Source organism: Vulpes lagopus, chromosome 13, assembly GCF_018345385.1.
Source record: "Vulpes lagopus strain Blue_001 chromosome 13, ASM1834538v1, whole genome shotgun sequence".
Classification (NCBI taxonomy): Eukaryota; Metazoa; Chordata; class Mammalia; order Carnivora; family Canidae; genus Vulpes; species Vulpes lagopus.
Window position 1 is genome coordinate 52,907,965 of NC_054836.1, and position 27,889 is coordinate 52,935,853.

Genomic DNA, 27,889 nt, shown 5'->3' on the forward strand with positions numbered 1-27,889 from the left:
AATCTGAGATCTTTTGCAAGTTAGAAACTTCTGAAATAATATCATCTATGGAAACTGATACAGGAAGAAATAAGAAATCTGAATAGTTCTGGGTCCAATTAAGAAAACAAATACGTAAGTATTTATTCCTCAGTATTTCTTTCTCAAAAGAAAACCCTGGGCTATGTTGGTGTCAAGAGTGAATATTACTACATTTAAAAAGTAACACCAAATTTATAGAAATTCTTTCAGAACATAGAAAAAGAAACACTTCCCAACTCATGTTATATGTTAAATAACTTTGATGTGAAAAGCTGACAAAAGCACTCCAAGAACAAATAATTATAGATAGGCTAATCTCTTTCACAAACACAGATATAAAAATTCTGAAGAAATATGCAAACATAATCTAGAGCTTTATAAAAAGAAATTTATGCGATGACCAAATTGATTTACTCCAAGGATGGAAATACACACAAACACAACAACACATATATATTTTTTTATTTTTTATTTTTTTATATATACACGTTCACACACACATAAATACATGTCTGCTGGTTGCCTGTACATAATTATTTCAACATTTGCAGAAAAAAATTTGCTAAGTTTTAATACTCATTCATAATAAAACTCTAAGTTAACTAAGAATAGAAGGGAACTTTCCTAATCTGATAAAGAGACCTCTCATAAACCATAAATCTTACAGTAACACCAGACTTATCATACAATATTGTTTTCCCTCTGAGTTTCCACCTGAGAAGAGGATGCCTTCTCTCACCACCTATGTTTAATATTGTATCAGAGTTATTATCCAGTGGAGTAAGGCAAGATAAAGAAGTAAAACTGATAAAGATTGGAAAGGGAAGAAAATGCTATTATCATTCACAGTCGTATTCACTGTTATATATTCAAAATTTTTTAATTATTAAAGTAAGAGAATATGGCAAAGTCACTATAGTTAATCCTTACTATTTATGAATTCCATATTCATGAATTCTTCTGCTTGCTCAAATTGATTTGTGACTCCAAAACTAAGACCTATAAAACCTTCATAACCATTTGTGAACATGCACAAAGGGGTGAAAAATTGGAGTTGCCCAACATGCATGTTCCCAGCTGAGGTCAAATAAGGCTATTTTCTGCCTTCTGGTTCAGTTCTCACACTGTAAATGAGAGTCCATTTTTGTGCCACAGTTTTTACACATTTTTGTGGTGGTTGGTGATTTTGCTGTTTAAAATGAGCCTCACTGGGGTACCAGCTAACGTGGTGTCTTGCGTTCCTATGCTCGAGAAGGCTGTGATCTGCCTCACAGAGAAAATACATGTGTTAGGTCGACATTCAGTCATGAGTTCTAATGCTGCTGACTGTGAATTCAATGTTAATGAATCAACAATATATATTCAATAAGGCTTTTTAAAGCAGAAACATGAATAAAACAAGGTTACGTGTTAATCAGTTGATGAAAATGTGACCAGAGGCTCACAGAAATCTAACTGTATTTCCCAGGGGAGCTATGGTTTCAGTAGTCACTAATTCAATGTTGGTGGTGATTTTATGGAACATAACTACTGTGAATAATGAGAATTAATTCTATATGCAAGATCTATAGACAAATCTTTAGAGTTTTTATTTTTATCAGGAGCAAACAATTAGAAAATGAAAATGTTGAGGTATCGTATGTAATAGTTTTAAAAATAAGCAAACCTAGGAATAATTCTAACAAGGGTTAAATAAGACTCTAGACCCAAAAAAGTACAATATATTATTAGGAGAGATTATCTTTCCTGTATTCAACCTCATACAGACACATCTGTAACATGAGTGGAAATAAAATTTCGTAACTTCCTTCATGTTTTCTTTGTTGCCTGTAACTTTCAAGGTCAGATTTGCCTTAAATATCTGTAGTCAGATATGGTGACAAGTCTTCTGATTCAAACTTAAAGAACTTCCTTAGACAAATATGTAACCTACTCAGTTTTTTTTCAAAGCTCATTATTCCCAAATATTCTTTTGGCTGCTGAAGCATTTTCATTTCCAAGATTTCCACATCAAATGCAAAATCTCTTGAGTGGGTGGAATCTGAAGCTACTCGTTAGGGAAGATCCTACTGGAAAGGGAGAAGTGCAGAATGGGAAGATCACAGGAAGGGGAGACGTATGAAGACCAGCGTTGCATTAAAGTGCTTTATAAACCCTGCTCATGCTCACACTGTTCCGTTAAAATTTTATTAAGATTAAATCTCCATTTGACAAAACTCTATCTTCTTTCTGAACTCCTGGAAGAAATGGAGAAAAGTGATGCTTTACTAAGGCAAGTTTTCTTAGGGGAAGTCTGCTGTGAAGGTCTTGCTTCCTTTCACGTGGTCTAAATCTACCTCCGTTTGCCCCAGTGCCCCCCCTTTTTGACTCCCGAATCCGCTTTATTGCTTACTGAGCCTCTTCACTCACTGTACTTCTGAATCATTAATGAGGATCATTAATATAAAACTGTTGCTTCATCATTTTGGGGTTTTGCACTCTCTGAGACACACATTATGTCATAGACTATAGATTCCACAGCCCTGACATAGGGAGTAACATTTCTAAATGCCATGCATCGAGGGATGTTAGTGTTATAATGCGTAATGTCAAGTTCCAGGTGCTGAGGAAGCATGCCGTCTGGTCATATTGTTGAAACCCCTCAGTCACCTGCACCTCTGAATGTCAGAAGAGAAACTGAGTCTCTATCAAGCCCGACCATATCATATCCCAGATCAGGAAACTGAGCTTCCTCTCCAAAAAAAAAAAAAAAAAAGTTCAAAATGGTAAATGAAGAACATAGAATCTTGTCTCGCTGACAGTCCTTCAAGGGCTCTTTTGTGAGTAAGAATCATTCATTTCCCCCTGGTCGGAGCCAAACGACTGTCTCTGGGTTCAGCTGAGTGGACAGACCAGATGAAGGCGAAAGAGGCAATGCTCCAGAGCACAGTTACTGATAAATAATTACAACAAGGACATCATAATTATTTAATTAAAATCTGCGCACAGGGAGAGATTATGAGTCTTTGAGCTTGCTGCCTCATTTAGATGATACTAGTCATTAACCAACTGAGCTGGAGTCAGCGCCTAAGCGTCCACATGCTCCCCTTGGTCTTGGAGAGCTGAGCGCTCAGCAGCGGCTACAGGCCCAGTGGCACCACTGGGGAGCCCAAGCTCCTCCTGCAGAGCCCCGGGGTCACGGCCTGCGGCCCTGAAGGCTTTCCTGCAAAACGCAGTGGCCAGAAATTTTCGTGGCATTTACTCTTATTAAGAACACAGGGAAACTTCTGCCAAAGAATAGGAATCTATAGGATACAGGCTTGACGAAGCTCTCTTTAAAAAAGATTTCTTTTCTGATGTGTCAAAAACCAACTGTTTTAAAGGAGGAGGGGTTCATCTATATGACAGCCCTACACCATCTGCCCCAACGACCACTCTATGGTAAGACTGTAGGGCACTAACATTTCACTCTCCACCTAGAAATGAAACCCTGCTCCTTAAGAGTTTTCTTTTGAATATATATGTAAAGCAGAGGGGACTGACTGCTACACTGTTACTACGGAACAGACTGTTCGGACAAAGGAAATAGCAGCGAGAAGCACTGATCTTAATTTAATGGGGTCTCTCTCTCTCTCTCTCTCTCTCTCTCTCTCTCTCACACACACACACACACACACACACACACACACTTTCTCTATTTATTTTGGTTTTACTTTGATAAGTAATTTATTTTGCACTGCTGTGGCCCAGTTCTGCAGATTCACCTAGTTTCTAAAAATGTAGCAAATTACTCTATTTCTGAAATCAACCTGAAGTAGGACATCTTGGCAAATCAATACAGTCCCACAGGCCTCAGTACTTAAGAAAAATAAGTCAACCTAAACCATGGTCAAGTCAAATTTTCAATAAAAGTAAGATATGCGGTGCCTGGACTCTGGGCTACTTCCTTGAAAGTCTACTAAGATATAACCACCCAAACTGGTGTCATCTCTGAGAATTCAAGAACTACTGACAATTTTTGACATTTTCTGCAACCTAAAGAAGCTGTGTAAAACAGGCTCCTGGTCTTTCAATGCCTCCCCCAAAATATAAATTCAGAAGTACTAAATGATATTGCTATGGGCGAACACACAGAAAACCAAATACACAAACACCCTCTTGTGAGACTTCCTTTGCCTAGTCCACTTCTTTGACATAGGAGATGACTCTTCTACCCGGGAGTAGATGAGTCTGGACTAAGAAATGAGATCTGGACCAAGTAGAAAAGGGCAGACTAGACAACTTTAAGGATTAGTTTTATCTGTGTTAATAACTACTTATCGATATGTGGGCTCATATGTTTTTTCTTGTAAATTACTTCATATATATATATATATATATATATAACTACTTTCCCCTTTACTTAGCTTAACTATATACTCTACTATGTTAACTCTTCCTACTTTCAGGGACCAATCTAGTTTCTGTCTCGGGGCTTTAGCCATTGCTCTTCCCTCTACCTGGAATGTCCCCTTTTTTTATGGACCTTTAAACTTCTAGCTCCTGTAGCTTAAATAACACCTCCTCAGAGAGGTCTTCCCCTATCACTCTGTGAGAAGATCTCACAGAGTGAGAAGAGGCAGCCCCTTGGTATTCTTCATCCTAAAACCTACTTTTTGTTATCTTTGTAGTACTCATCAGTATTTTTTTTTCATCAGTATTTTTAATTACATAATATTCATCTGATTACTCATGTATTGACTCTTTCCCTCTGTAGACTATCAGGTCCGTGAATAGAGGTGCCATGTTGATCTTACCCACTCTTACAGTCCCATTGTCTGGCACAGTGCATGAATGAATGAACGTCCAATCAAGTTGGAAGCAGTAAATAGAAAATTTCATTTAAATAACTTTATTCCTTCTTCTATTTTCCCTTAATCTAAGCTGGTCAAATTATTGACTAGCGGTTGAATATGATTGACAAGTATTCTCTAGATCTTTGTGCATTACAATGTAATTTTTGCCTACCATGTAATTTTTACCTACAACAAAATTTATTTTGACTTTTTGGTATTTTTCTCTATTGAACACCATTCTGTTTATTTTTGATGACTTCTATAATTGAATAGTATTAAAATTTGAAATCTATCTCATAAAAATATTTAAAATATCCTATTTTAATTTTCCTTCATTTTTCTTATTTTTTATTTCATTGGGATCTTGGTTTCTATAATTTATAGTTTCCCCAAAGAAACCCTGAATTCATCTTCTAGTTCAAAATTAACAGGTCAATCACTATAGAATCAATCCATCCATACTTATTAGGTTACTATACTGATAAATAAAACTAAAACTATATTCTAGTAATTAGTCTGTTAATCAAGGAGTTTATCACTAAATTTCTCCCTTTGTTAAAGTAAGCATATATCATTTTATCTAATGATAAACATTAAAGTTTTTCTAAATTGTTTTGTTTGCCTATTATATAATAACCCTAAAATTATATCTGGGTATATAATAGAACATAGGCTTATAGGACATAGAACAAGGCTTGAACAATATTTTTGTTTAAGCTAGATTAAAGTTGCATGTCATTCTACCTGAAGCAAAATATTCTCAAGCATTAAATATGTGTTTGGCCAAATCATGGCAGTTCAAAATATATTGTTCCTGGGATTGAGATGACTAAGTTATTTCCAAGAAGAAGATTTTTTGTGTCACAGGGTCTGCTACAATTTTATTTTCCTTTTTATATTATTGTAATTTAAGTATGAGTATATTAGCGCTAGTCCCTGGCATTTATTTTCTTTCACTACTCCATGTAAACTATGGCTCAAACTTCTCAGAACTTTTTAAACCACAAAGTTGATCATATACTTCCACCTGCAATACTATGGATATCAAAGTTATTACTATTTTTATCAAGGAGTGAGGAGCAACTGGGTAAATTGAGACAGCAGGGAAACTTACCCAGTGTCTTATGGGTTGGGTATTGTGATGTGACTGTGAAATCATGTTTGGGGTTTCATCCATTCCTGGAGTGGGTATGAAGATTATTTATATATAAGAACAAGAATTTGGAGCCAAGCCAATAAATATATATATATGTATATATATATATATGTATATATATGTGTATATATATATATTTAAGATTTTATTTACTTATTCATGAGAGACAGAGAGAGAGAGAGAGGCAGATACACAGGCAGAGGGAGAAGCAGCTCCACTCAGGGAGCCCGACATGGGACTTGATCCCGGGACTCCAGGATCATGCCCTGAGCCAAAGGCAGGTGCTAAACTGCTGAGCCACCCAGGCATCCCATGGAGCCAAATATAAATGCTTTTCCAGTTCTCCTCTATTTTGAATTTCCCACATGTCTCCTAGTCTGAGACATAGATACTTATGTTTGCTTGAGTATCTTATTTTGTAATTTCCATTAAAGCATTAATGAAGATCTCTCCAAAATCGCTACAAAATAGTAAAACATATAAACCTTACTAGGTAGCCAAACATCCCAATTTTACCCTGTATGTAAGTATTTCTGCATTGTCTTATTTTCTTACCTCTGCAGATGGTGATCATCATGACAGAAGTGATTTTTTTCTCATTCCTTTTGTGTATCTCTGAAGTTCCTACTCTGGGCCTTTAACCTAGTAAGTATTCATCCAACAGTTGTGGAAAAAAATTGTATTAAAACTCCCTCTGTTATGAATGACCAACTTTAAAAATGCATAGGATATAAATAATCTGACATTACTTTTTTAAAAAGATTTTATTTATTTATTCATGAGAGATAAACAGAGAGAAGCAGAGACAGGCAGAGGGAGGAGTAGTCTCCTCGCAGGGAGCCCGATGTGGGACTCGATCCCAGGACTGGGATATGCCCTGAGCTAAAGGCAGATGCTCAACTGCTGAGCCACCCAGGTGTCCCATAATCTGACATTGTTTAGGTAACAACTCATTAAAGCCATTGAGACTCTGTAAGATAGCAGGACATATATCTGAATTTTGTTGAGTTTCCAATCTAAACCACTTGTTTAATAGAAAGAGTTTTTTTCCCTCCAGACAACCTATTCAGAACAGGTACCCATTACTGAAATAGCATCATTTTGAAAACCTGTGAGGTCAGACTCGACATCTTGTAAGAAATTAGCTAAGCCAGGGCAGCCCGGTGTCTCAGTGGTTTAGCACTGCCTTCAGCCCAGGGCATGATCCTGGAGACCCAGGATCGAGTCCCGCATTCGGCTCCCTGCATGGAGCCTGCTTCTCCCTCTGCCTTTGTCTCTGCCTTTCTCTCTTTTTCTGTATCTCTCGTGAATAAATCAATAAAATCTTTAAAAAAAAATTAGCTAAGCCAGAAAGAAAAGCCCACATCCTCTTAAAAACCTTTAGCACAAATAAGCAGCAGAAATAGTTGCAAAAAAATCTAGCTAATAACACAGTCATACTCTTACAGATGAACTACCATTACAGTTTCTGAAATATCACTGTGAAGTTTTGCTTCTCAACTGGAGGTTGACTCTCTTTATTAATGTAATCTCTTGGGGGATGATATTACATCACCTTGTACGTGCGATCTGCACACAGTTGTTAAAGACCTTTAAATCTAATGTGCAGTGACCTCTTAAACATTTGCTCTCACTGGTGGTTTCCAATTTCTTCTATATCAAATGGTGACCTTAACATTCTAACTCACGGATATAACTATTAGAATTGAGCTGACATGATAAATGACTTTCTTGCCGTCCTGGTCATATTTTTATTTTTCAGAGATTGAGTTGATAGTTTGGTCTTTTCAGTTTGCCTTTTACTTCTCCCGAATAATGGCCATTTCATTGTTAATTTGCATCCCTCTACAGAAGAAAAATAATACTCAAATGATTTCATTAGCAAATATAATCTCTGCAATTCATGGCTTGATATTATTGATCAACTTTGATTTTTTTTTTCAAAATTAATCCAGGAACAGTATATGCAACCATGTCTACTTATGATTATCTAAAAATTCTGTTATCTTCCACATTTCATCATTTTCCCTATCCTGCTTAGTCCTACAGGTCTCACAGTTATCTACAGTTATTTTAAAAAGCCTTTATGATTTAAGTGACTATCAAAGTTTTCTGTAGCCCTAACTCAGAGTAGGTTAGTTTCCACAGTTTACCCCTCACCTAGTTGATGTTTATCTTCCTGCTACCTGATACTAAATATGTCTGAACCCAAGTTTATTCTCTCCAGGCACTGTCATCACCAAACTGTCAGTCCTTGATTATCATCAATGGCGGAATAACCCTGCCCCAGCTTATGGAGCAACAGATTGAGACTCATTCTTCAGTTATGTCCACGTAAATTATCTATACTACCTGAAAGATTATTTTTTCACTTACCAAGGTTTTAGCAACTCTAATTAACATATAATGTTTAGTCTAGATATCCATCTAGATATCCATCAATTGACTTAACTGAATTTTAGCTATCCGATTGCCTAAATAAACTTGATATATAACTATCGTATAGTCAGATAAGAATTTTTAACATTAATGAAGAATTATTTAATGGACAATAACAGTCCCATTATTTAAACACTAAAAAGCTAAGTGCTACAGTCAAAAATTAAACTAAGCTATTTCTTGAATTATTAATCTATTTCCACTTAGATGTCCTCCTTAGAACATTTTATAATCTGAAACACTCGTGACTGTTTTATGATTGTTAAATTTTTACTGAAGGAGTTAAAGCATTTTCTGCCTAATACACCTCCAAAAATAACCTTATTTAACTTGACAAACACAGTCCAATACATATTTAAGCTATTTTGAAAATAATGGAAAAATCTTATTAATAACTGTTTTCTCTTGTGGGGTGTGGTGAATAGTAATTTAGGGCAGGTGAGAGCAAAGCAATTTAACTTTTCCCTTGTTAGTTCCTTTGACCTACAAGTTTGGAGGTCTCTGCAGTACCCTTGAGCTTTTTCCACAGAATAAAGTAATAGTTGCTAAGACTTTGCCAAAAAACAAAAAAACAAAACAAAACAAAAAAAAACAAAAAACCAACAACTATCTGTTTTGCTGTTAGTTCTGCCTCTATCTTGTTCAGGTATTTCTTGTATTATTTCTATCTCCAAGAGAGAGAGAAATGCATGTGTGTGCATGTGTACTTTGCTTATATATGTTATATATGGTATATACAGTTGACCCTTGAACAACACAGGTTTGAACTCCATACATCCACTATATGTGGACATTTTTCAATAAGTGCAGTACAGCAAAAAAGTGTATATTCCCTTTCTTATGATTTCCTTAATAACATTTTTATTTTCTCTAGCTTACTTTGTTATTGGAATACAGCATATGATACATATACAAACTATGTGTTAATTGACTGTTCATGTTATTTGTAAGGCTTCTGGTCAATAGTAGGCTATTAGTAGTTAATTATTGGTGAGTCAAATGATATGCAAGGATTTTCAACTGTGCTGGTGGTCATTGCTCATAACTCCTGCATTATTCAACTGTATTATATAATAGGAGAGCATATGTTTATATTATATATTTTTTCCACATAAATTGTCTCTTGGCTAAAGTTGATATTGGTCAACTTGATCTTGTATAATGAATCTATATGTCTGATGAGTTAGGAATATATATTGCCTTTATTTTAAACAGTATGGCCATTGCTTTAACCCATTTATGAAGTCACCTCTCACCATTATCTTCAATTTCTCTCTATCTTGGCTCTTCCATCACTTCAAGAGGATAAATTCATGCAAGTATATTTTTTAGGAAACAAAATAAATGACTAATAGAAATCACTTATTGAAGTAAACAACTTGATTACCTTTAGGGCTTCTCTGAATCCTTTTATGTTCTGGGTTTGTGGGTGACTGCATATTTTTGCAATTCAGATCAAATGCCAAATTAAAACATTGTCCAGTAAAACAGGCTCAGAGCTGTGAGTCAGCCAACCTGGAGTGCAGTTTTAATTCTACCATTACCTAATGGTGAATTTTGATAATCCCTGAAATTTTCTGTATTTCATTTTCTTTGTAACATGAAGTAGTTAGATTAAGTTATCTAAAATTTCCTGCTTTCCAAAAGTTCTGTGTTTAGAAAATTCTAAACAGAATTGAGGAATTGTAGGAATTCAGGAAAAAGTGAATTTCAGTAAATTTCCATTCTCAATATCACCTTTGGCCCCTCCAGAGGCGCCAGATGCACTCAAGCTGCCTAAGGCCTCCTCAACACCTAAATTGCCTGCCTGCCTCCTAACAAGTTTAAGTTGGTGACTTCTGAGCCTAGCCATTATCTGCTTTATTTCAAAATAGTGCTAACTACCAATAAATGCAGCCTGAGATGAAAGCAAAATCCTAATATCTTTTTTTGTCATCTCCTACTCCTTGATCTATCTCACCAGCTCAGGAGTGTTTTACAGTAATATTATTATCTACTAGTTTAGAAAACTGCCATTTTCTTATATTTCAATGGCAGTTTTAATTAGTACAGTCTTTGTACTTTGTACCAAGTAAATTGGTAATAAGCAACAAGAGGCTTTCCAATTTTTTCATAATCTTTCCCATAAACTCAACATCTAAGACTTTGTTTTCAAGAAATATTAGGAGGGATACATAAAGATATAGATACAACATTATTCCTATGGAGGTGGGGGTAAGTTAAAAACAACAGAAATCCTCAAAATATGACATCTATTAAATAAATTATGAGGACCTCTGTAATGGAATATTATATAGCCATAAAAATCATAGTTTGAAAGATAATGATATGGCAAAAAGGTGACTGATTAAACAGTATAATTTCTAATTGGGAAAATTCAAGAAATAATGTAAAAATACACAAAAATATCTGGATTCCCACTGTTTAAGGCTATTATTGTTTATACATTTGTGAACCTCTCCTGTCTCTTTAAAACCAAGTATTGCTTTATAACGTGAATAGCAAAAACAAACAAACAAAAGCCTCCTTTTAAAGGACTTTTCTTTACCAATGGCCACAAGTTAAGAAGAGACCAAGATTCATGTGTGTGTGTGTGTGTGTGTTGTGTGTGTGTGTGTGTGTTTTGAGGCACAAAACCCAGGGATATTGATTCACAGAGAAGGTTTGTATACATGTAAATGTACAAATCATATAGACCTATGGAGCCTTCGACAATATTGAAGCTTCTCCCTCTGAACAGGGTTTTTTCAATATCAGCAACAGATAATTACTTTTGGGAGGGATTTCTCTGTATATCGCAAGATGTTTAGTAGTATCTCTGACCTCTCTCCAATAGATATCACTACTCACTCCCCCTTCACCAATTTGTGACGACCAAGAATTTTCACCAGATTTCTCTTGTGAGGCAAGTATCATTCCTGCCTGAGAACCACTGCTCTAAAGCTACTTTCTCCCAGGCTGTGTCTTTTTAGCACCAAACAAGATATATCATTAGATTGTTTTTAATAGTTAGGAAAAGCAGATGATCCAGATAAAGTCACTATTAAGAAAAATTATTACATACTCCTGATCCTAAGTTCTGGTTTGGTGTTGTTGTCATTGTTGTTGTTGTTGTTGAAGTGTTCCCAAGTACTGGCACAGCCTTGTAAGGTATGGCTCCCTCTTGTAGCAGCTGTGACAGAAGCTTCTGATCCCTAGCGTTCTCTTTCAGTCTCTGACATCTGACAAATAGACATAGTCTCAAACATTATTTTTCTATCTCTGGGTCTACCCTGTCACCAGTTCATGAGAAATGGAACTGCCACAGCCTCATCAATATCTCTCTACCTGGGAGGGGTAGGAGTGCCTCCCTATAGCTCCCCATGACCTCTATTGACGACATGAGGGAAAGGAGGGACCTCATTACTGCTGGGCAATGGTGAAAAGCCTGACGCTCCATGAGGCTTCCTTTGATACACCCCAGGAAGGATGGAAGGGGCACCTAGTTATGCTGGTGGAGTCTCCACTAACTCCACAGGGATTGGCCTCATCCGTGACAGCAGTCAAATTATTGGCTCCCTTCCTGGCCTTCAACTGATACCAGTTGGGGAGGGGTTGGAACACTTCATTAAGGCTTGGCATGGGTGGAATTCTCAGCTCCCACACGGTCTATGCTAGTGTCAATGGAAATGGAGCTACCATTTTATAAGTGGTGCTTAGCTGGAGTAGAGCAGCTATTTTCTAAAAGCTTTCCATCTTGCCAGGCTGTCCCTTCCCTGGTCATTCGCCAGAGAGAGCAGACTTTCCTTGGGGCTATTTTGGTCTACATCTTTTGCAATTCCAGGTTGTCTGCTAATTCACCTCCAGATCTGGGATATATGAAGTAAAAATATATGTACTTATACAGTGTATAGTTTCCCCCAAATCATCTATTTCATTGACATTTTTGAAGTTATTAGCATAAGAAGGTACAAAGAAATATCCTGATTTTAATCTCCTACATATCTGAAAATTCTTAACTTTTAATTTGTGCTCTTGTATTTTCCTGAGTTCAAGAAAAAAATTTTGACTCCAGGCCACACCGAAGGTCTAGAATATTGTTTTCAATTATTGTATATTGTTGCTCCTTTTGGAACAGTATTTTAAAGAAAGGTAAGATTACAATTAGGCAGCTTGAGAATGGGACTGTTCATTAATACCATATGGGTCTTATTTCCATTCTCTCAAGTAGATATGATAGATATATCCTACAATTTTGCAATGAAGCTGAAATAAACAAATAAGCAATTAACCCAGCTTCTGGCTTCTAAGGGGTGCTTGATACATGCTCAATTTTAGCTGTTGCAGCAAGGAAAGAGTTTTCCTCAACCCTCTTAGGGTTCCTGGTTAGGTTTAAAAATTAAACTGACAAAGACCGATTACAAGGAAAAAAGAATGTACATATCATTATATGATACAGGAGCCTTCATAAGGAAACGAAGCCCCAAAGACACGGACCTGTATTTTTATACTAGATTTGATGGGGAGTGGAGTTGGGTAGGAATATGATAGGTAAGGAAGTATGAAGTCGTTGTAGTAAAATTTAGCAAGCCCTATCATTTAGATTCTTCTTGGTGTCCCTTTGTCTTTGGAGAAAAAAATGTTCCTTTCCTTTATATATACAAGGGCACCTGTCATGGGAGGATTTTATGGCCTGTTTCAGGGAAGAAGACAGTATAGGTAGGTCAGAGTGACTTTTTTACTTCTGCCATGTTCTCAATCTCCATCAGCTTAGTTTATTCAATATGCAAAGGTGTCATAATTTGGAGTAGCAAGTCCTATACCCCATCACTATTTTAGAGTGTAATGAATAATTACACTGATAGTGACATTATCTTTTCAAATTTATTAGTAAAATATTCTAATTTTAATTTGTGCTCTTAATAAATTTGTTTTGATTACTATATAACATTTAAATATTAATGCTAATTAGTAAGGAAGTTCTCCAGTAATTTCCCCCCAAAAAAATCGAGCCAAAGTAAAGAAATTCATGACATTCAGCTTAGTGAGAAGGTGTTCATTTTCTTATATGTCCATCTTCTTCTGTGTAAATTGGACCGTATTATGCTCTTGTTATCTTGATATATTCTATGCTTAATCGCCAGTTCTTCATGCTGTCTCTTGTGATCCTCTTCCCTAGGTCCATGCTTTGACAGGCTACATCCGTAAGAATTTTCAATTATAGAACACATAAGCAACATGGAAATTTTGGGCCTGGTAATTAGTGATGAAATAAGAGGTTCAGCTGTAATAAAGAGTCTGAAAATCACTTGACTCAGTATTTGGTTTTCTAGTCTAAGTCTTGCCCTGCTACCTAAGTGGTTGGACACAGAATCTGATTAGAAACAAAACAGACAACAGAGACAAGAAAATCCAAGAATTTCATAGGATTTGCTTGCCGGGGGAAAGAATAAATGGTAAATAAATTGGAATAAGAATGGGAAAATAAGTATATAAGGAGGATAGTTGGGAGGTACAAACTATAAACTTTGACCTGAGTATAGCATAAATTCAAAAAGTGCACCAATTATAAGTGCACAGCTTAATAGATTTTCACAATGTGAACACATTTATATAACTATCATCAAGATCAAGAGGCAGACCATTAGGAGAGCTCCTTTTCAGGCATGCCCCTATCTGTTCCAAGGGCAATCCTACTCTACAGTCATTATGAAGCTTCATAACACTGGCAAGACCTATCTGCCATGACTTTCGGTAGAAAGAGAGCATCTTATTTGAAATCCACCATAAGATTTTCTCATTTTATGAATGCTATGATGCTTTTCCTATTACATAGAAGCATTAAAATTCCCACCCTCCTTCTGTCAAAAATCCTAAGACTTAACCATTTTATAGCCACTATGAAGACACAGTTTTGACTAAGTTGCAAGTATGCTATGTAATCACAAAATGACCCAATAAAATAGGGACTATTTATAATTATTCCACATTTATTGTTGAGGAAACTGAGGATATATTAGTTGGCCAAAGTCTCAGTTGGGCAAAGTTGGGATTAGAGTGCAAATTAATGATTCTAGGTGTAAATTCTTAACCAGAAATTTATTCTCACATTCTCACACAGCTACCAATACTGTCTGTGATATTATTCAAACTCTGTCCTCTATTGTGCCTCAATTGTTTAATATCTGGTGACCTACTGTGAAAATTGCTTCCATCATTTGGTTCTTTTGGAATTTAAGTGTAGAACCAAAGATAAAGAAGAAAGCTGTTAGAAAAATCAAATATTCTGGAAGTTTTCTTGAAGACTTCCACCTTAGATGATGTACTACATCATTGTTTTTTAACTCTTAAGATCATATAAAAACGTCCTGCTAAATATAGTGTTTGGCTTCAGGAATAACCATCTCATGAGAAAGTCATGTATTGTAGCTTCTGGAATATTTTCAAGATTTGTAATTAATAAAGGTTATCTGGAATTAGATCATTAAGTCTTCATGGGATACTTTTTATTTAAAGGTATAAAATCAAAGTACTTTTCAAGTTTTTTTATTTATTCATTTGTGAGAGAGAGAGAAGGAGAAGGAGAAGCAGACTCCCCAATGAGCAGGGAATCTGATGCGGGGGCATGATCTCAGGACACAGGGATCATGACCTGAGCTGAAGACTTAACCATTTGGGCCACCAGGTGCCCCATCAAAATACTTTTAACATCTAACTATCTTTTAATCTGTGAAGGTGAGGAGCTTCAAAGATTAGGTTTCAATTATCAATGAGTTTATGACATAAACAATGTTCCATAATAGTAAATAAATTCACTTGAAGAAAAATTATTTAAGATTTCACTTTTTTTACTTTTTACCTAGTATTGCACTAGTAGGACACATATCATATGGTTACTCTAGTAAATAACCAAATGTCCTTGCAGTTCAAGTGTAAAGTAACAGGTTGATGATAAAATAGATTTATTCTACAAGATCAAACTCTCATATTATTCCTGATCCATTGACACACAGTTCTTTGTGCCTTAGTTTTACACAATCTTCAGGCAAGAAGAAAAGATTATTAAAATTAATTTTTCCCTTAGGACTTATTCTGGATTTTCACACACATTGCACAAGCAAAATGGCTTTTAAAACTCATGCTTTGTCATCCTAATTGTTTTACACATCTTGGCAACTTTTCACACCCTGCATAAAACAGGGGTTCATTAGGAGTCATTAAAAGAAAATATTTTTCTTGCAAATGCATTAGAGAATTTGCACATTATTTTATGCCATTTTCAGAAAAGATGTAAATTGTGACTAATCATGAAGCAAACAGGGTCACTTAACAATAATGCAGGAAAGAGTCTCTCAGCAACAGCATTTCAGAAATGAGAACTTGATGGGATTTGAAATTGAAACATTATTACCTGATGATAAATGTTTAGCATTATATTTTATTTGATGAGTTTTAGTTCTTAAGTGATTAGCGATATTTTTATATATTCTTATGTATTACAAGAAGAAAATAAATATAAAGAAAATGGATAATAAAATCAAAACCTAAGGTAAAAATTGTATTCTTAGTTTACTTTGACTAGATGATTTCTTACAGAAAGAACATAGGTATGAAGTGAGACAGACGGAGGGGGAGGTAAGGTAAATTTAGCAGATGTTTGCAGTTTAGACGGTGAGATGTTGTTGAAGGAAGAATAAAGGCCTATATTTCAATATTACCAACATATAATGAACTGTATGAATGAACAAATATGATTTTATAGCTACTTTATGGAGGATCCAGGAGTAGTGTTATTTTTAGATCCTTAGGAACAAGGAAAAAAAAATCATAGTCATTTAGATGAAGTACATAATATGAAGAACAAATAAAAAGCATTCTCTAACTTTGTTTCTCAGAGCAACTTGTATTTCCTGAGTCATACGCAATTGCACATGTGCATAGGTCCTGAACAAATAGGCTGTTAGAATCATGTGGTGAACTTTACATCCTAACTGTGCCTGCGTATCTCCAGGGTAAGCTAGGTAATAAACCTGATCCCAACATCTAAGAGAGCCAATGCAGACTCATCTCCCCTATTTTTTACATTCTTATAACCATCTTTCATTTATCAAACTACGAAGTTACCATTGATATAAAACTATTAACTCAATTACAGACTTCAGATTTCTCCCAGTTTTCCACTGGTGCATTTTTCTGTTGCAGAATCTGTTCAGGTACAATACCAAACTGTACTTAATCTCCTGTTAAGGAGTAATTGTCTAGTATTTATAGAATGTCTCTCAATTTGGATTTGTCTGACATTTTCTCATGATTAGATTAAGGTATTGGGGCTTGTAGGAAGAATAACATAGATGCGCCCTTCTCATTCAATCTTATGATGCCAACTCCTCCTTTTAAGATTTACTTTAATTTGGTTTCCATGGGAAGGTTATTTGTGTGGTGCAATCCGCTAGGTATGCAAGCAAACAGTAATGTGTTTGACCTTTCTTTGCCTAATATGAGTAACTGAAAAAGTTGGAAGGAGTCGAGACAATTTTGTGGATCAAAGAGAATATTAACAGGATCTAAGAAATTATGAAAATTGTTCTTAAGAAAACCAGAGTCATTTTATGGCTCTTGCATCAGAAAAAGTTAATGATTAATTCAACATTTGGTGAGGTTGGATAGATGGTTAGGATCATGTCCAAAGACACATTGTATTCTTCATTGGCTGAAAATCTGCTTTGTTACTTTTTGTTTACAAATCTGCCTTGGGTTTCACACAATTTAATTACACAGGAGTACTTTGGAGCCAGATTGCTTGAGTTCATAATCTTGGCCCTTCCCTTGTACTTGCCAAGTCACTGTCCCTTGCTCCATAATTTGAGTAAACAACAATACCTGGCACACAGTAAATATTCAATAAACATTAACTACTATCATTATTATTCAAAGCTACAAGACTTTATTAGTAAATATTTTATACATCACCTTTTAGTGTGGACAAATAAGGCATAGAACTTTTTAAGGGGGGAGGAGCATTATGCAAATAAGAGTACTCTTACATAGTTTGCTTAGCCTTTTTGTTTATATCATCTATTATATATATTTCTCTATTTCTAAAATTAAATGATTAGTTCCCTATTTAAAATTGAGTTCATATTTATTTTTCCAAATACATCTTTCTTTCAGTTCTCATTTATTTTACCAACATTCACATGTTTAGTTTTCAGATATCAGGCCTCTTGATATCTAAACTTTCCCTGTTAATATTGACTTTTTGATTCAAAAGTTGGCCTAAATATCTGGAGAGTTTTATATTTATTTCTGGTATGCCACAGCAGTTAAAACTGTTTATTTAGTACTCTTAAATAGTTGATTTAGTAATCTACACTGCTAATAAAGATAGGAAATCAAAATGTAATAAACTCACTAAGAGTTTGCAGAATAGAATGTGAAGCACTGTTTACATAAATAAACAAATAGCGATTGTGTAATGATTTCTTTATGATCTTATTTGCCTGGTTTTGTTTGTGCTCATAGGATGACCTTCTAGGTAACATCACTCTTTGCTTTTCTGAATCAAAGGATCCTAGAGGCTGAAATGAAATAACTCTACAACAAATGTATACTCCCATGAAAATTCAGTTTCACAATCTTCACTGTGATGAAGTTATATCTAGTATATGATATAAACACCTTTTCATAAAATGGAGGACTTTCTTGTCACTCGTGTGAATACTAGGACTCCTACTGACAGTGATCAGAGGAACAAAAATAAAGCTGTTTTTGAAGCTCTTGTAGAAGGTGGAAAAGGGTTTTCAAAGAAGTCTCTCCCAAATCCCTCATCAAGTCTCATTGGTTCAAATTGGATCACATGCCCTTTCCTTGCTCTCTGCTCAAAGGGATGCGTTGCCTAGAGCATTGAACCAGCTTGTCCTGACACAGGTCAGCTGAAAGACAGAAAACAAAAGATGAAACCTATAAGTACTGTTAGGAAGAAGGAAAGAGTATAGATGATAAATAGGCAATTAAAAATGTATATTATGGTAAAAAATTGAATATATGTCCATATTTCTATTTATTAGTGTGAGGAAGAGAAAGTTTCCAGCCTCATGATCTTATATTCATTGGCAAATACAAACAATCAAATTAATACAATTTTAATAGATGTGCAATGAAAAAACTGAAGCAGGGCAATGAGAGATGATCATTTTAGGTAGGTGGCCTCTCTGAGATGGTTTAGTTAAGACTGAATAGTCACAAGAGGCAGCCAAATGAAGACCTGTGGAAAGAATGTTCCATTTCAGAGAGAAAAGCAAGTTCAGATTCCCCAAGACAAGCTTGGCCTTTTCAAGTGAACGAAAAGAGTGGCAGAGCCAGAACATCATGAAGGAGGGAAGAGATTGGGACTGAGAAGTCACTGGGGCTAGCCCATGTGCAGGTCATAATGAAAAGTTTGGATTTTATTCTGTTTGAACTGGGAAGCCACAAGGGTTGGATTTCTGGGAGAAAACAGAGAGACGTCAAAGGAAAGTAAATCTTTCTGATGTCTGTCTCATAATTTCACCTGTATTCATTTGTATTTCCCAAATCAGCTGATCTCTTGGATCATGGAGTTTGAGACTATTCATTTGAATACCCCAAACATTTTTCTGATTTTCTGCAAAAAAAAAAAAAAAAGATTGGTTAGTTTTTCATATGCAGTTATTCTGTCTATAAAATTGGTGACTTTTTAGTTTTAGAAGACCCGTACAATTACCTTGAAAACATAATTTTACATTTGTCCTATCTGGAAGTTGGGCTTTAGGCTTCACTGCAGAATTACTGAGGTAGTCAAACTATCTGGACTGGCTGAGAAGCATTTTAAATGAGGAGATTTGTCAAGGTGTGTACCACAAGTCAGAAGTAACTGCTATTTACTCAATAGTCTAGACTGTCAACTTCATTCTCCTCCTGCATAAAAATAAACATTTTCTCCAAAACAAAGGCTTTTTATAAAAGCAATAAAACAACTCAAGGGAGCATTGTTATCTTGAGCTAATCACACCCTTGGGGAATTAGAGGCACGTTTGCAGCACCCAGTCCTCATAGCACCCCAGGGCTGTGATTATCTCCTGATAACCTCCCAGTCTGTCAGACCTTGTTGGTTAATTAGGTAATTTTCCACCTGGTCAGAGTGCATTTGAAGATTCTTTTGGAAGTTGCATAAACAAGCACAATTTATAAAACATATGCATACATGTACACACATATCAGCAAAAAAAATGGATAATTATCATTTACTCCAAATAAACCCCAGTTTTAAATATATGTATGTATTTATATACATACATATATTTTGTATATTTATAAAATAGAGTCCAAGAACTAAAAACCCTGAGGTGCTACTTTAACAATGAGTAATTCTGATGAGTTCAACCCAGGAAATCTTTTAGAGAAACGGCTAAAATTACATAATGTAGTTTATTTGCAACCAATAAATGGTTGTGACACTTCGATCCTTTTTATAGGATTCGGTTGCCCATTGTTTAATGAAGAATTGGGGCAGAATTATAAACAGATATTGCTAATAATAAACCCAGGCATAAATGTATAGGGTAATTTGGAAAAGTTTGTCATAATAAGACTTATGTTAGGGTGATGGAGAAAAGCTTAGAAATAAATTTGAATATTGACAGTTATTTGGCAAGTTCAAATGTTTTAATTAAATATTTAAAGAAAAATATTATTTCTTTCTTATTTATATTCCCAGCACAAGTTACTGTACGAAATAAATTTACCCAGTCATAACATGAGTATGATGTCTGTGAATCTCACAGATCATGGCATTACATTAATAAATGAGTGAACTTTTTAAATAAAAGATGCCATATAAGTGGAAATATTTTATAGCACTATCACTTTTAACAGCTACCAGAAAAGTAAGAAAAATGATTCAAAAGTTTAATTTTGCTTTATTTGGTTTCTTATATAATTAAATACAATTGAACTAGATGGGCCTGAATAATAATAATTCAGGATAGGGTTTAAGTTTTGGAAGCTTAATAAGTTTATAATGTGATATGCTAAGTAGTACACTAATAAAGGATGATGGAGCTTTAAGGGGGAACATCAGGAATCTAAGATTAGTCTAAATATGGATAGAAGAGAGAAATTAGAATTATGAGGGAGATTATAATTTTTTTTCCTCCTCGCATTGTCAAAATGCCAACAAACAAAGCAAGATTTATTGAGTCACCAGTATCTGCCAAGCACCATTAACACCTGATTGTATATAGGAGTCAAATTCAAATAAGGTAGATCCCCTGCTCTCAAAGAATTTATCTTTTTTGTTCTACACAAACTGTCTCATATGCCTGAACTTATTTATATGTCAATACAAATAATCAAATTGGTTCAAGATTCTAATACCCATCCATTAGAATCATCAGGAAGCATTTATTTTTAAACATAAATTCTTATGCCCTGAGAAATTCTTTTTTTTTTCCCTGAGAAATTCTAAGTCAGCAGATCTGTGGAAGGAATATGTTTTTAAGTCCCTCAGATGAGTCATATGCACAGCTCTATTTGGGAAACAGTGGAATATTGTAGGGGAAATAATATAATTGAAAGCGAAATCTTCCCACTTGAAAAAACTTCTCCACAGTGGTAGAAAAGAAAGAAAATAATTTTATTATCAAATAAGCATTAAACCAGAATGTGATGCACATCACAGGAAATCCACTAAGAGGTGCAAAGATAGAAAGAAACCTGGCCATTTTATATAGCCATGCAGCTACAACTCATTACATATGTTTTCAATATAAGTAAAAGTTAGTCCTCAAGTAAGAGAACTTGACAGCACCATTTGTCATACAGTTTATCCTAAATTTACCTGATAATTGGGTTTATACAAAGGAAAAAAATCTTTCTCACATTTTTATGACAGGTGATTAGTTTTGCACCTTGGAGCTGGACCCCTACCTCCCACCGAAATGAGGAGATGGTGCACTGTCGCTCTTGGTATTTAGATTCCAAAGGGATGGCTTTCAGGTCCTTGAGGAAGACATTCCTGGATTGTAAAACCGGAAAGAGGCTTTTTAATATTTACATACATTGGAAGGGGCAGAGAAAGAATTTACAATTACAAGTTTATAAAAATGCCCTAAGAAATGGGTAGGAAGGCATATTTTCCCTTAATTTCAACAGGGAAAATTTTTATTTTTAATTTGTCTTCGACCTTAAAATATACATACCATGATCCTATCATCCAGGATGGTTTTTGAACAGGACCACTTGTGAGATAATGATTATTTTTAATTACCCTTAAATTTAAAATTCTAAAGATGTATTAGACACTGTAAGATGGAACACTTAAATAAACGAATGAGTGACTAAAGGAATTGAGGAATGGATGAACAAATACCCCTTCCTATTAGGGGCATTCCATCGTAGGTGAGCTGTCACATTTCTCTGCCATGCACTTCAGTCTTGGATAGAGGAGATTTCTGTCTGATAGAAATTGCATTAGGTAGCCTCCAAGCCCCCTTCCACCAATGAGATTCTTAGAGTGATTTAGATGATGTCAGGGACACCTGGGTTTAAATAAAACAGGCATGTTAGAACTACTAGTGTAGTCTCTTGAAACAAGAGACTCCGGTCACTGAGACAAAGATATTTCACAGTTTGAGTTACAACTACTGGTGGAATGCAATATCTTTCAATTGGAAGTTGGCTATAGCCATTAAGGCCTTTCATATAAGCAGCAAAAATTCTAAGTGACTAGAAATACAAAAAATAAAATAATCTGACATCCTCTGAAATACAGTCATACAAGACTATGTAATTATGAAATTAACACAATGCTCCAGAAAGTGACAACCTACATCAGCTCTGTGTGGGCTCTTATTTAAAAAGAAGTAACACTAAATTAAAAATCTAACATTTTGACATACTTAAGAGAAACTACTCAATAAGGGGGTAAAACACATTTCTGAGGGCAATGTTTTGAGTCAACTGACAAGATGACAAAAATTTTAAGCCTTACCACATTTCTTTGATTATTCATGGATTATTTACTCCTATGTTTTGCTCCTCTACAATAATGTATCCACTCAATAAGATAGTTCAATAAATTACTTCCAGGGTTGTTCTGGGAATAGCCCTTCTGAATCCTCCTGAATCAAACTATGCCTTATGTTCTCTTATACAATATTCTGGATTGTTTTTCCACTGGTTAGCTATTTGCTTTATATGCAAAAAGAAAAAAATACTGTTTTATGAACAAATTAATAAATACTTTTAGGAGCAAGTAGATCTATTACTAGAATAGTGATGCAAAAATATGACATCAAGCTTTCCTCTGAATTGTAACAGGACAGTAATGTTAGCTATTGAATATAGTTTTTGAGCTAGTCTTCCTTTTTGCATAGATTGATGTAGCTAATGTAACTATTTTTTCAAAGTTTCAAAGAACTATTTTCCAAACTATTTAAATTTCAAATTAAAATTGATCAAACAAATTCATTGGAAATGTTAAAACATACACTGAGGCATATTAAACATTTAAGAGTTTATTTGAGCAAAAATTGATTCTAATCTGGCAGTGCCAAACAAATGATTAGGAGCACTCCATCCGCAGGAACTTCGGGAAAGATTTTTATAAAGAAAAGGTGGAAGCAAAGAAAGGAAACTGATTGGCTGTAGCACAAAACCTAGTTGTCTGTTTATAATTTATTATTCTTGGGTTTTTATTTCATAACCTTGAGGCATTTATTTACAGGCTTAGAGTTTGGTTTGCTTAATAGGTTGCCATGGCATTAGAGCCACCTCAGTCTAATGGTCTCCTTGTTTAATTATTTTAACAAAAATTAATTCATAAGGCTCTCTGGAACAAAAAGACCATCCTTAGTCTATCATTTCAAACATTATTTATATTGCTTTAATATTTTAATGAGGTTTTTCTTCAAGCTAGTGTGTATTTGGAATGTATTTCTTCAATGACCATAAAGCATATCTTAAGCCTAGTTCCTAGCAGAGGCTTTTGTCCATATATGCTCAGAAAACACTGAATAGATCAGAGTTATATAAGATTTTCAAGATTTTAGACTTTGAGGAATTCTTAGAAAGTCTGGGGAGTAATATATCTTTAAACATTACCATTCTTCTTTCACACTAACTGGTTTGTTTTCTCCAGTAATAATAAGCATAGATAAAAATCCCAGAAGGCAACCAAGAAATTTTCTACTAAAGTGATTGCATTTTCAGAAAAGTTATGTATCCCAAAATAGACTAGCTCTACTTGGTGAAACTCTTCCAGGCATAGGAAGAGAATCCCAATGACATTATTGAACATATTGCCTAGTACTTTCCCATTCTGGGTATTTGCTTATTTGCTTTATGTGGGTATGTATGATGCTTAAACTAGAAAGTTTCAATATATACAAATATCATTCCATTGAATTTGTGGTTGAAATAACTTCCAAAGAGAGATGCTCAAATCAGTCATTGTAGTTGCATTGAGCATTTTGATCAAAGAGGTGCATACACAGAGCTAATAATTCAACAATGACTAAATTGTTTATATTTACAAATATGTCAGTTTTCTACCCAGAGGTGGGAGATGAGAAAAAGGAGATGGTTGATCTAAGTTAAACAACCCGTTAAAGTCTGTCACTAGCACTCATAGCTCATTACTTAAAAACACAACTGGTTATATAGATGTTGCTTTAAATAACATTCTAAACCATTTTAAATCATTTCTACAATACCTAATGTTTTTGTTGCAAAAATACAATTTGCTTATTAAAGAGGTGATAAACAAGTAAAATTGCTATTTGACACCATATTTTTTTTCATGTCTTATTGTAATTGCAAAACATGCATATTAAAACTATGTCTAGAAAGTTTTTTAGTTTCTTGGAGAAAGCCAATTTATAAATACAAAGGTTTATTATTATTATACAGTGGGTGTTAGATAATAAAAAGCCCAAATGATTCAGTTATATTTGCATGGCACTTTATTAATTTATTTTTAGCTCAATTGTCTTCATGATAACATAAGGTGTCATTGTGGGAATAATGCTCTACTGAATCAGAGCCCACAAATATCTGTGTGAATAATGTATTTAGCACTCTAGATCACACCTGATTAATGCCAGTATAAATTTAATACAGTTTTACTGCTGTGAGAAATGTTGGCTCTACTTATTTATTATCATGTTTGTCTTTTTTTATGTTGGGACCAAAGGAATAAAAGGTTGGCTGTGCATGATTATGGAGATTTTTCTGGTCAATTATTTAAATTTCTATTCTCATCATTGCTATACTATCTGGCTAAGTGAGGAAACACATTGGTCCCTTTTCTCTGAGATGTCTTGTCTCATTTGAGAATAAAGAAATGAGGAACTCACTTAAATATCTACAAGTATGCTATGAAATATTACTAACTTTGTCTCTTTGGTATAAATCCTTCTAAAGTGGATTATACACATTCCGATATTCTTAAAATTAGGTAAGTATAATAACTTTTTCTGGAGACAAAGCAATATAAAGTAAGATTACTTTAGGTAGTTATTAGAAAGAGAAAACACATTCTGGGAAGTAAAAAAGAGGTACAATAAAATTGTTTAAAACAAAAGCAACATAGATAGTGGAAATATCTCCTAGGAAAAGAAGGGAAATGCCATGGAGCACAGGAATGGTAGTGGAAGAAAGGCAGGAAGTTTTGAAGAAAGACTTCTTCTTTTAAAAGTTTCCATAGGGGGACCCTTGGGTGGCTCAGCGGTTTGGTGCCTGCCTTTGGCCCAGGGTGTGATCCTGGTTCCACGATCAAGCCCTGCTTCAGGCTCCTGGCATGGAGCCTGCTTCTCTCTCTGCCTCTCTATGTCTATCATGAATAAATAAATAAAATTAAAAAAAAAATAAAAGTTTCCATAGTATTGTGCTCTACCCTCCTCTTTATATTTGGGGAACAGATAGAAAGTGTATTTTAAGGCTAGCATTAGGAAGATTTAAGTACGTTGGCTCCTCCCCTTTAAAAATTAAATTACAACATCTGCTTAAGCATAATAGACTGGGTTCTCATGTTTATCTCCTCTAACTACTTAAACTCCACTAAAATTAAAGAAATAATAAAGTGTTAGACAAAAAGGAAAAATAAAATTAGGGGAAGAGGTGAAAAATGAATGAAAGCTTTCAATACAACTTTGAAAGCTAGGTATCAGGAGGAATATTAGTAACTAACTTAAGTAGAATTGAGGCAGTCATAAGGTAAAGCAAAAAAGAGAGAAAGCAAAAATAGTAAGACAATTGCCCCAAGAGCCCCATGAAAAACATGGTGATTAGAAGCATGAGCTGTGACCTTGAAATGAGATGGTGGTCTTTTTTTTTTAAGATTTTATTTATTTATTCACGAGAGACACGGAGAGAGAGAGGGGCACAGACACAGGCAGAGGGAGAAGCAGGCTCCATGCAGGGAGCCCAACGTGGGACTTGATCCCGAGTCTCCAGGATCACACCCTGGGCTGAAGGCGGTGCTAAACCGCTGAGCCACCTGGGCTGCTGGAGATGGTGGTCTTATTCAGAGTAACTAGGTCCGTGTGGCTCCTAATTTTTCTTCTGAGGTTCTCTGTTATCCTTCCTTATCCATAGAGGTCACACTCCTCCTAATATGGTGAATGAAAGCAGATCCAGGACAAGGTACATAATTAAGACATTTCAGAAAACCATAAAGATTTTCTGAGTAAAGGAATAAAGAGAGGATCCAAAGAGTGATAGACACAAGACAAGTCACAAGTAATAACTGAAATCCAGAATGCAGTTCAAATTCTCTCAAAAGTAATGCTAGAAATTAGAAAATAATGAGGCAATATTTTCAAATCTCTGCAGGCAAGTAGTTTAATATTTGACAAATATAATCAGTCAAACTATCAATAACCAACAAAACTTTCTGATGGGCATGGACAAAAGAATATATTCCCAATATATCTTCTCTTAAAAACCGAATAAAGAGTAAATATTGGCAAAATACAAAAATAAACTTAAAATAGGTAAAACCTAGGATTTAGGTAATGGTGATCCAAAATAGAAAATTGGTAAAGGAAAGTCCAAGGATGGCAGTTCTATTCTAAGCCTAGACAGAATCAGTCCCAACCTGACAGGGATGAAGATAGAAGGGGAAGGCCTTTCCCAGGAAAGCAAATGGACCTAAGATGAATTTGAACATTTGAAAAAATATTGTTAGGCATTTGATAGATATATTGAAAGGTGGGGTAAAAAAGTTAGTGATAACTACATCACTCATCATTAAAATTAATAAGTAGCTATATAACTAAGCAAATGAAAAACATTAAATGTTCTTTGTGAAAAAGATAATCTAGTTCATTATTTTGGTAAGCTTGGCATGGAGAAGAGTTACATAGTCTTAACAATATTAACCCTGACTATTGTTTAACCAAATATACTGAAAGCAAGGAGAGAGCAGAAGGGGGGAGGGAGGGAGGTGTACAGTAGTTTATTTTTTTATGAGAGAGAGACAGAGGGAGACACACAGACAGAGAATCTTAAGCATAGAGTCCGACACAGGACTCACTCTCATGACCCTGAGATTGTGACCTGAGCAAAAACCAAGAATCAGATGCTTAACTGACTGTGCTATCCAGGTACTCCAGTGTACAGGAGTTTAAAAGAATTAATGATTAACTAGTCATATCCTGGGAAATTAAATTGTCACTGTATAATATTGATAAATTAAACATATCTATATAAATACATTATTTAGGAATATTTATACCTCCTAGATGGCTTATCTTGTGTCTTGAACCTGGAAAACAATTGGTGGTTCTTTAACTTAAAAAATTAAAATGGCACTATTTATTCCCCATTGTGTTTTCTGGGCTATGATGGGCATTGAAAAGGCCTAATATATTAGGGAGTCAAAGATCACTTTGATCATAGGTGGGCAACGATTTCATGTGTCACACTTATTAATCTCCATTACAATACCCACCTACCAATATTCTCTCTTTAGTTTTGGAATCATTAGTATTCAAGTCACCTCCATTGCACTCTCTAAAGTTAGCATTTGTTGTGTCCCACATCCTCCAAATCAACAAAACTACTGCTCCCACTGTTTGGCATGGCAAGAGTGCATCACTAATCCTAGTGATTAAGTGGACACAGCTAACGAAACATGAACTTGAATTATATTGTTTGGACCCAGCAACAAGAAGTTGAGAGTGAGCTTCTGGAACTACTGGAAGTAGGACAAGGCTAAGTCGGAGCAGCTGCAAGACTAAGTAAGACATTCCCTAGAGGAAGATGAGCATTGGTCACTTCCCAAATAGTGTTAACCAGTGATACTCCGGGAAGCAGCATCACCCAGCAGAGCACTTTAACCACATGCCCAGTTAAGGAAAAGTATTTTTGCCCTTTCTCCATAATCCTTTCTCCCTGACCTTTCTCCAAATTTAAGAAGCTAGAATCAGAGGCAGAATAAAGGGTAAAGTAGCAAAACCAT

At 35.0% G+C, this 27,889-nt stretch overlaps 2 long non-coding RNA genes across 4 annotated transcripts in view; one reads left to right on the forward strand and one right to left on the reverse strand.

Moving 5' to 3' along the window:
* LOC121474716 overlaps window positions 1-27,889 on the forward strand; it is a 62,817-nt gene that overhangs the window by 15,718 nt on the left and 19,210 nt on the right. Inside the window, exons 2-3 of one of the 2 annotated variants that reach the window (XR_005983492.1) lie at window positions 6,555-6,636; window positions 8,219-8,445. This is a non-coding gene — a long non-coding RNA (uncharacterized LOC121474716). Of the gene's footprint in view, window positions 1-6,554; window positions 6,637-8,218; window positions 8,446-27,889 lie in introns of those variants that run through there. The other variant, XR_005983491.1, reaches the window with a different exon arrangement.
* LOC121474715 overlaps window positions 16,225-27,889 on the reverse strand; it is an 86,007-nt gene continuing 74,342 nt past the window's right edge. For both annotated transcript variants that reach the window (XR_005983490.1, XR_005983488.1), the window contains 2 exons: window positions 18,959-19,051; window positions 16,225-18,341 (listed from right to left, as the gene is read on the reverse strand). This is a non-coding gene — a long non-coding RNA (uncharacterized LOC121474715). The remainder of the gene's footprint in view (window positions 18,342-18,958; window positions 19,052-27,889) is intronic.